The sequence below is a fragment of the Sander lucioperca genome, chromosome 8 (genome assembly GCF_008315115.2).
Source record: "Sander lucioperca isolate FBNREF2018 chromosome 8, SLUC_FBN_1.2, whole genome shotgun sequence".
In the NCBI taxonomy this organism is placed as follows: Eukaryota; Metazoa; Chordata; class Actinopteri; order Perciformes; family Percidae; genus Sander; species Sander lucioperca.
The window spans coordinates 14,146,938-14,156,915 of NC_050180.1; the positions used below are offsets into that span (position 1 = coordinate 14,146,938).

At 46.7% G+C, this 9,978-nt stretch overlaps 1 protein-coding gene across 1 annotated transcript in view; it reads left to right on the plus strand.

The window, feature by feature from the left end:
* Window positions 1-9,978, plus strand: part of cps1 (carbamoyl-phosphate synthase 1, mitochondrial) — a 33,821-nt gene that overhangs the window by 20,022 nt on the left and 3,821 nt on the right. The gene's annotated exons all lie outside the window — the stretch shown is intronic.

The window sequence follows — 9,978 nt, forward strand, 5'->3', positions numbered from 1 at the left end:
ACCACAGGCAGACTCTCACACTATTATCATTTTATGGAATATATTGTAATTTATTTTCCTATTTCGCAAGCTGGCTCAGCCACTGTCAGTCTCACCTCTTTGCCATATATGTTCATCTCCTGGTTTATTATTTTAGGGCTGCAACTAACGATAATTGTAATGATCAATTAATCTGCTGATTATTTTCTGAATTAATCAATGAATTGTTAGGTGTATAAAATGTCAGAAAATAGTGAAAAATGTCCATCCCAGTTTCCTAACGTCCAAGATGATGGCTTTAAATGTCTTGTTTTGTCGGCCCAAAATTTTCAGTTTAATATGATACAAAACAGAGAAAAGCAGGAAATGTCCATATTTGAGACGTTGAAAACAATATTTTACTTTAATGATTTGTCGATAATCAAAATAGTTGGCGATTGTTTTTCTATGTTAAAAAAACAAATTTGAAAATTTTTAGCAGAGAATATGTCACAGCAGGATCCTGACCAACTAATACAGCACACAATTATCCACTTAATGAATATTTCTATTACTTGCAAGTAGTGCTGTCAAACGATTAAAATATTTAATTACGATTAATCGCATTAATGTCATAGTTAACTCACAATTAATCACAATTAATCGCACATTTGTATCTATTCTAAATGTCCCTAGATTTCTTTTTGTCCAATAATTTTTTCTCATTTTAATGCTCTTATCAACATGGAAAAGTGGATCGGCTTGCTTTGTGCTTTTGTCGCCTGGCTTTGACGAGGGGGCGGAGAATTTGCATCAGCTGTGTGCTTGGCCATCAAGTGGTATTTCAGACTGGATGTGCTGCGATGATAGCTCAGTTCACAACGACAAAACACACAAATCACTTTGGTCTTGTCAATGGAACCATTTGGCAACTTTTTAAAAGTGAACTTTCCATTCAGAATCTTTTTGGCATCCATTTCGGCGTCTCACGCTCGCCATCCACTCAAAACGTAACGTTAGCCTACTACTCTTTGGCCGGTTCGCAAGCCCAAACAAGTGTGTGCGGCGTGCCTGTTGTTTTGTTTCCGGTCTAGCTAGTGTGGTGTTGTAGTTTTTCTAACGTTACTAGTTGTTGCAACAGCATGTGAAAAAAAACTACAAAGTTTGCTATGCCAAAAAGAACGTTAATCTTGCGATTGATAAATTGACGCTGTTAAAATGGGTTTGAGTTAATGCCGTTAATAACGCATTCAACTGACAGCACTACTTGCAAGTTATGCCCACCATAATTTCTAGTTCCTTCTAGAAATTATAATATTTTCTTCAAAAGGAAAATGTTGCTCCTCAAAAATGAGAGGGACCCCAGTCTCTCCACGTCTCTCTTTCTCTGTTGTGGCTCACCTCCTCTCAGCTGCCTCTCTCTCTCTCTTTCTCTCTCTGCCCTCGGGCTCTTACCTGGACAGCCGCTGTGAGTTTTCATGGCTCAGCTACAGGTTACCTGCTGCTTCCCTCTGACTCTGCTGTTTAATAAATGGCTGGCTGTCTGGTGGGCTCCTAGTGCAACACACTGACACATGGAAAGCTGTTGTAGTCTCCACTGCCTCTGGAGCAGGGGACACTGGGATGGGCACACAACAATAGGCTGCTGCCAGACTGATGGAGCGTAAAGCTGAATACAGGTGGGCTTCAGGCCCTACTGGTCAGCAGACTCATTGTTTGTGTGCATACGAGTGTTGGATCTTCTATTGCTGTAGTTAGGACTAAAGGATATTTATTGATAGTGAGGAAATCTTATTTTTCTTCATTTGTATGTGTAAGAGTCACATGCACTGTTAGGATTTCGTTGTAGAGCTAAGATTAGAAGTAAATGGGAACCAGTTCTTTAAAATAAGATGCTCACACTGATAATGAATATCTTAATTTAATTTACTCTGTTTTCAGCGAGTTGTCAAGTAGTTGTTTTTTAACCCCCTGAGGGTTTACAGAGGTTGTCTGTGAACATTGTCTGTGGAATGTGCATACTTGTAAATTTCACTTATTTCAGATACTTTTTAAATGATTTGTTTTAATTAGTCTTTCCTCCCTGTGATTCTGCCTTGGCTGCTCTCCCCTTTCGTTGCTTCTTGGGTTTGTTATTTGTCAGCCTGGCCATGTGCTATGGGATATGAAACACACTTGACATTTCCAAATATTGTTACTCTACAAGGTCATAAATAATTCAGATAAGGAGGAGGGAGAGCAACCTGTGGTTTACTAAAAATAAGAATTCCTTCATTTTGTCTCTACCTAGGGTTAAAGAAATGTTGTGACAATATAGGAAACGGGCTTGTTGCTGTTAATAAGATCAATATCAATGTCATCATGCATTCATGTGCTTAGTTTAACTTGGCACACAAACAAAAAGCAAAAGGAGGCAGTTAGCTGAGCCAAGCCTTCCACCAACTCCACAGCGGTCATGTTTAAACACTGTATCTTGTTTATGTAACATGTTCAGAAATAGAAAAAACATTTAAATGTGGTTTTAATAAGCAGACATCGTATGTACTGGAACTATTTTATGGCCAAATCAGTTTAGTAACTGCACCAGCATCTCGCATGTCCTGTCTTCACTGTAAAATTGCTGGCTTTTCACACTTTTCTTACTCTGAGCAAAACCCAGCTGACTTTTGGATGTTTTGTGGGTTATCTTTTTAGAAAACATGATACAACATGTAAAGAAGACAATTTTGAAAGGTGTAATTTTCCACTCGTGGTTGCAGCTAGTTATTTCACCCTACCTCCCATCTTTTGTGCTCAACTAGGATGAACATTTCCTGGACAAATCCTAATACTCAATGCATTGCGATTTACTATTTCGTAAGGCTTTGCCCTCTAAGAGCTGACGCTATTGGGTGTAATCCCTTCGTGCATGCGCAGACGTGAAGATTTTCTTTCCCGCCCTTGCGTCCAGCACAGGCCTTAACTACATCCGCAGATACTGTATATAACATGAGCGGACCTGTTGTTCATCTGCCAGTTTTTCTTCAGCGCTAGCAGAATGAAGACTTCTACCTCCAGCGGTGTTCGCCTCTGCCCCGGCTGCCAGACTGGCTACATCCTGCCGGAGGATCTCCACTGCTGCTGCAAGTCCTGCCTCGGTCCCGATCACGCCAAGGCGGCGCTCACCTCCGGCCTCTTGCCCGCTCAGCATCTAAAGAGCTAAAACGGCGGGCGTCTGCCGCTCTCGTGCTTCAGGTCGACGGTGAGGGAGATGGCAGCTGGGCAGACCGGAACTTGACACCCTGGATCTGCCGGAAGTGGACCTCTTCGACGGGCTCGAGTCCGACGACTCGACTCGCCCAGAAGACGGTTCTCTCGCCGGTTTTCCCTCTTCCCCCCTGGGAAGACAGGACCCTGAGATGGGGGTCGACGCCCTCCCACTGCGGCTCTCCCTGTCCACGGAACGGCCAGTGGGAATCGCCTCAGCGATTTTCCCCTCTGCCACTCTCCACCTCCTAGGCTCTCTTTTTGGACCTGTTGGACATCATCAGGAAAGCGGCGGACCTAAGAGGCATAGCGATGCCGGCTGAACTCCCAGCCTCTGCTCGCGGCCTCCTGAGTGGAGATATTTATACCCAGGAGCCGCTGTCCAAATGAGCCCCGCTGTGGCCGAGCTTCTCGGAGCTTCGACAAGTTGTGGAGGAGGCGTTTTTCCCAGCCCGGGAAACTGAAGGCTCCGGTTTCCCACTACGCGCCTTTTACCCAGGTTCACGGCGACACAGAGTCGGGTTTTAGGCTCCACGGGGGCCAGAAAACCATGCGGGCAGCCCCCACCTGGTCTAACCCACTCCCCGAGCCACCCCGCAAGCGGCAGCGACACTGGCAAAGACGGGGCGCGTGGAACGTGCCGTGTTTCACCCAGCGGGAGGAGAAGGGCTCTGACCCATTGGCCACTCCCGTCTTAACTGATTAACTTTCGATGAAGCCCTACCATGGGCTGCGCGACATGGCCACACGCCTCGTGCAGCGGCGGAATGGGATCTGCACTCCCTGCTGACCATGTCAATAGACAACACACAGGCATGCGCAGGCCCGCTCGCAGAGCACAGCGCAGCATGGAGCAGTTTGACAAATGGATTCATGGATGTCAAAGCTAATAACACAGGGCTACACGCTCCAGTTCGCCTCCCCCCCACCTCGCTTTGCTGGCGTGCTGGAGACAACTATGTCATCTCAGGCAGAGCTGGAGGAGCTGCTGACAAAGGTCCAGTACAACCGACTGTCGTTCGGTTACTCGTTGGCCCCCCTTATGTTTTCCAAGTGCACGGAGACGGCACTCCAGCCGTTAGGCAAAAAAGGCATCAGAGTCCTTTTTTATCTAGACGATCTGCTCGTCTTGGCCCCCTCCTGGGAGGAGGCTGCGCTCCACACCTTGGAAACTGTGCAGCACCTTCAGACACTGGGCTTTGCCATAAACTGGCAAAAGAGCTCACTGGTCCCCGCACAGACAATAGTTTATCTGCGTGTGGACATGGATTCGTCCATCATGAGAGCCAAAGCTGGACGCACTGAGCTCGATGCTGTCACGCTTCACGCCTCGCTCAACAGTGTTGGCACTGTTTGTCATGCACCTCCTGGGCATGATGTCTGCGAGCCACGTGGTAGTCCCCCTGGGTCTCCTCCACATGAGAAAGATTCAGAGATGGTTCCATCGTCTGCACCTCGACCCAATTCGCCACAAGTGGCGGATGCTGACCGTTCCTCCTTCTCTTCAGTCGGACCTGGCGTACTGGGGAAACCCCCGGACCCTGACGGCCGGAGTTCCCCTAGGCATAGTGACGTCACATGTGACAGTGTACACAGGCGTCCCTTACCGGCTGGGGGGGAATGTGCGAGTCATAGGTAGTGGGGGAGAGATGGACAGCTTCCCCTCTCCCACACATAAATTGCCTGGAGCTATCAACGGTGCTGAAGGTATGGATGCACTTCGCCCCAGTGATAGCAAGGAAACATGTTGTCGTGCGGACAGACAACATTACAGCAGAAGCGTACATAAACCGTCAGGGGGGCGTGCGCTTGGCTCGGCTGTTGGAAATACTCAGAAGCCTCCTGCTATGGGCCCACAGTCACCTTTTGTCCCTCAGAGCGATTTACATCCCCGGGGTCCTGAACCGGACGGCGGACCTAATGTCGATGGGGGGCCCTTTGACAACGAGCGGAAATTACATCCCACTATTGTTCAGATGTTATGGAACAGATTCGGGAGAGCGACAGTGGATCTGTTCGCCTCACAAGAGAACACACAGTGCGCACTGTGGTTCTCCTTGAACACGCGAGACGATCCACCCCTCGGGGTCGACGCCTTCTCTAACCAACCCTGGCCCAGAGCCCCCCTATACACTTTTCCCCCGGTCCCTCTGATCCCTCGCCTCTTGGAACGCATCCAGGAAGAGAACCGGTCAGTCATTCTGGTGACACCAGAGCGCACGAGCGCTTCCTGGTTCCCGACTCTGATTCAGCTACTGGCGGGGCCCGCTTGGCAACTGCTGTGGTGCAAGGACGCACTGTCACAGCTGAATGACGCGATATCCCACCCCCCGGTGATAAGCCAGTGGCAGTGGGCCTGGCTGTTGAGTGGGATCGCCTGGAGAAATTAGGCTTGCCCCCTGCCGTTGTGCGTACTATCCAAGGGGCCATAACCCCCTCTACTACGGCGTGTTACGCAGGGCGGTGGTCTGCTTTCCAACGCTGGTGTGTGGAAAAAGGTGCAGAGCCCACGTTGTGTCCCCTGCCCCTCGTGTTAACTTATCTCCAAACATTAGTGGATAATGATTTGGCTCCGTCTACAGTCAAAGCCTACGCAGCGGTCATTTCTTCCTGCCACGAAGGCTATGGAGAGAGGTCAGTTTTTGCGCACACCCTGGTGAAATGTTTCTTGAAGGGGGTCAGACGACAGAAGCCCGCTGTACGCTCTCTCACACCCCAATGGGACCTAACCTTGGTGCTTCGAGCTCTGGGGAAACCCCCTTTCGAGCCTTTGGCACAAGCCTCTCTTAGGTTGTTGTCACTGAAAACAGCACTTCTCCTCGCTCTGACGACAGCAAAGAGGGTGAGTGATTTATGCGCATTGTCGATTTCACCGTCTTGCCTCTCTATTAGAGGGGATGGGAGCGCAGCCACCTTATAGCCAAACCCTTCATTCACGCCGAAAGTCTTAACAAGCTCTTTTCGGTCGAGGGTGTTTTCCCTCAAGGTTTTTTTTTCCTCCACCTCATGGCAACCACGCGGAGGAGGCTTTCCACCGGCTGTGGGCACCTGCTCCACTAACATTGGCTGAAGAAAATGCTGATGTTGGGAGATGAACAACGGGTCCGCTCATGTTATATACATTATCTGCGGACATAGTTGAGACCCGTGCTGGACGCAAGGGCGGGAAAGAAAATCTTCGCAACTGCACATGCGCGAAGGGATTACACCCAATAGCGTCAGCTATTAGAGGGCTATCCCTATGCTCATAGAATCTGGAGTTACAATTCGTAACTATCGATATCAGTCCTTTGATCTCACTCCTTTAAAAACAGCAATCAAACATTTTGCCACAAATGTAACTGACTTCTTTAATATTCTACTCACTCTGTTGTTCCATTCTGAATTGTCAGAACTATTTTAATTTTCAGCAGATATGCACTGCCAGTACAGTGAATTGTTGCAAAGTACAAGTTACTGCATGTTGTTGATTAATCATCAGTAAAAAGGTAAAATGGAGAAAACACACCTGTCCTCTCAACAGATTAGAAAAGGGAAGCTCTCACAGAACCTTTCTTCTATTCTATTGGAATAAATCATCAGAGGTCACTGCAGGTGGCTTTTAATTTCCTTAAGCTACATCACATACAGTTTTCTAAATTGATTGATTAATTGAATGAACAACTTCGTTTTTATCGGAGATTAAAACCTAAATAATGAATTTAGAAAGAAATAAGTTGATTTAAGCATTTTTAAAATTCTCTCCTCGTTCTCACTGTCCTCTTGGGCTTATCTCAGAATATACTTCTGTATTAAGGCATGGATACCCGACCCAAGCCCGACTGGTCCCGACGGTATCCGACGGGCCGGGTTCGGACAGATATTTAGAAATTATGGTTGGGTTCGGGTCAGGCTCGGGCACATCAGCACGATAGCCTAAGGCATTGAACATTTAAAATTTACAACAGCTTATTATGTATGGGCCTGTTTCACTTGATGCAAAGGTTCGTTTATGTGATTAAAATACATTTAAAATATTAACCTGACATTCGTCTTCTTGTGTGCGGATTGCGGAAATTTGTTTATAGTTTTGACACGTGAAAACGTGCATATCAGGTAGGCTACATGCCGCAGCGCATTGAGCCTCAGAGCGCAACGATGGAAGACGTTAAAAAGAAGTTGGCCTCAGGAGATTTTAAAACCACTGAAAATGAAGGAAAGTCTACTGTGTGGAAGTATTTCTACATAGTTGTCAAGGCCAACCTGTTGGTTATGTTCAATGTAGGGGTTGTGGAGTTGTCATGAAATATGACAGCAAGAGGACTGGGATTTCTGGATTTCTCCATGCAGCGTCTCGTTTGTAAGTCACCTGGGCTACAGCAACCGAGCATCACTGCCTTTGCTAGTAGTACCTCAAGAAAAATCCCTCAGCAGGCCAAACAAAAACTGACTGAAAAATGCGTGGAGTACTGCTGTAAAGACATAAGGCCATTTCATTCCATTGAAGGAGGGGGTTTCATTAAGTTGGCCCAGGAGCATATTAACGTCGGAGCTACATATGGTTCAGTGGCAGCGCAGGACGTACTGCCTGACCCCACCACTGTGTCAAAACGGAGCTGTGAGCTGGCAACAGAGAAACGCACAAAGCTGGTTGAGCAGCTAAATGACATTCTGACTGAGGTGAATTCAATCGGAATGACAACGGATATGTGGACGGAGGACTACCACAAATTAAGTTACATGACCATCACTTGCCATTTTGTGACACAAGCATTTAAAATGATAAGCACCGTATTGACAGTAGCCTTTGCTGTCAAAAGATGTCATCCAAATGGCAGACACAAGGTTTAGCACGGTATATCTGACCTTAAATTCTGTCCGCTTGGTTTATGAAGAAATGCGCGAAAAACTGGATGACCGTGCAGAGAGCTGGCGGATCGATTATCATATCTCCAGATGTTCTTGACTTTCTTGTCGAGTTCCTGCAACCATTTTATGATGCCCAGCGTGAACTTGAAGGGGACCAGTACCCAACCATAAACCTGGTGTTTCTGTGGTTTGAGCGACTGAAGCGTCACTGCAACAGAAAGACAACTGACAGCCCCTATCAATCATCCGCGAGCGGCATCTCAGTTGGATCTTGCGTAAAGTGCAGATCCAAGAGCTCCAAAAAATCACAACTTTCCTTTGGCCTAAATATAGCCAGCTCCGAATGTTCCCTTTCATGTCCCATTCAGAGAGAGACAACTTTCACCTGGAGGTTCGGAGACCGCTCAGTGACCTCCCCGAGAAGGCCGCCACTGAAGGAGAAGGACCTGCGCCCAAGAAGGCTGCAGTTGACTTTGAGGAGTGGGAAAATGTACCTGTGGCAGATGCCGCCGCCGCAGACGAAGTCGAGAAGTACTCGACTCGAAATCATGCAATGCAGGACGACAGAGATGTTTTGGGCTGGTGGAGAGATCAGCATCTCAACTACCCGAAGCTTAGTGTCCTTGCCCGCGGCATCCTTGCCATTCCAGCCAGCAGCAGTAGCAGTGAGCGCAACTTCAGCGCTGCTGGCAGGATGATTGAGCAGAGGACAGCCTTGAAGCCATCCGCCGTTGATGCAATCCTTTTTTTGCATAAGAACATGGATTAGCCTAAACTTTGATGGATCGATTATGTAAATAGATCCCATGTTGTAGTTTAGTAGCCTATACATAATTTCGAGGAAAGTGGTAAGAGTGATTTTCATTTAAATAAACTGCTTTTGTGTTAACGTTAATTTTACTTCGCTGGGAACACTCCTCTTGATTTGAATTTCATTAAGAGACCTATAGGTCCACAGAACCTCTTGTGTGAATTTTTGGGATTTTGTTCTGTTAGCTTGGGCCATTTTTGGTAGGCCTATGTTCATTTTATTTCAATTATATGATTGGGCCTCTTGTGCGCGCCTGTGTGTGTGTTAACATGCGCTTGTTGCCCCGTGTGTGCGCTCACTGCGGTGATGCACTCATCAGCGCTGATGCGCTCATCAGCCCAGTGAGCATAACAATTTACATTGGCTTACAGTTGCTTAATAAAAGCGGGCTTTCCATACAAACATACGTACATGTGTCTGTGTCATTAGTATGAGAAAAAAATGAGATTTTAACTGTGTCGGGCTTGGGTTGGGCTCGGACACAAATTTCTTAATGCCTGTCGGGCTCGGCATTCCGCCCCCCCCCCCCCCCAAAAGAAAAGAAAATTGAAATAGAATATACTTCTGTAAACTACACTTACAGTTAGATAAAAGGGTACCAACAACATGTGTCTGTAAGTGTTATATTATGTATATACACTGATACATGTAAAACCAGTAAAGTACATGAAAATGCACCAGGTCTTGAAGTTAAATTGAAAGCAAATTCATGGTTTTAATAAATTGGTTCAGTTAAAAATCGCCTCTTGATACCTAACTGTATTTCGCCAACATTTTTCTGTTCAATCTTACAGCTGGCATTGAAGTTATATTGATTAAAGTAGGGTTTTAAATGGCTGCACTTGCCAACCGAGTGCTTTGGCACCTTGGTGCCTTGCTTGTCGATGCGTTATTGATCACCTTAAGGTGGGCAGTTCCCTGCTCTCCACTTTGCTGGGTAGGGGAGCCACTCATGACCCACATGCTGGAATGACCCTCTTAGTTCAGTGAACTTGAAGGTAAACCGATATGAGAGTGTCCACAGACAGAAAGCATTCAATAATAAACTCACCTGTCCGTCTTTTCATCTACCACTGCTTCCTTTTTCTCACTATAACATTCATGTCAGGGATGTT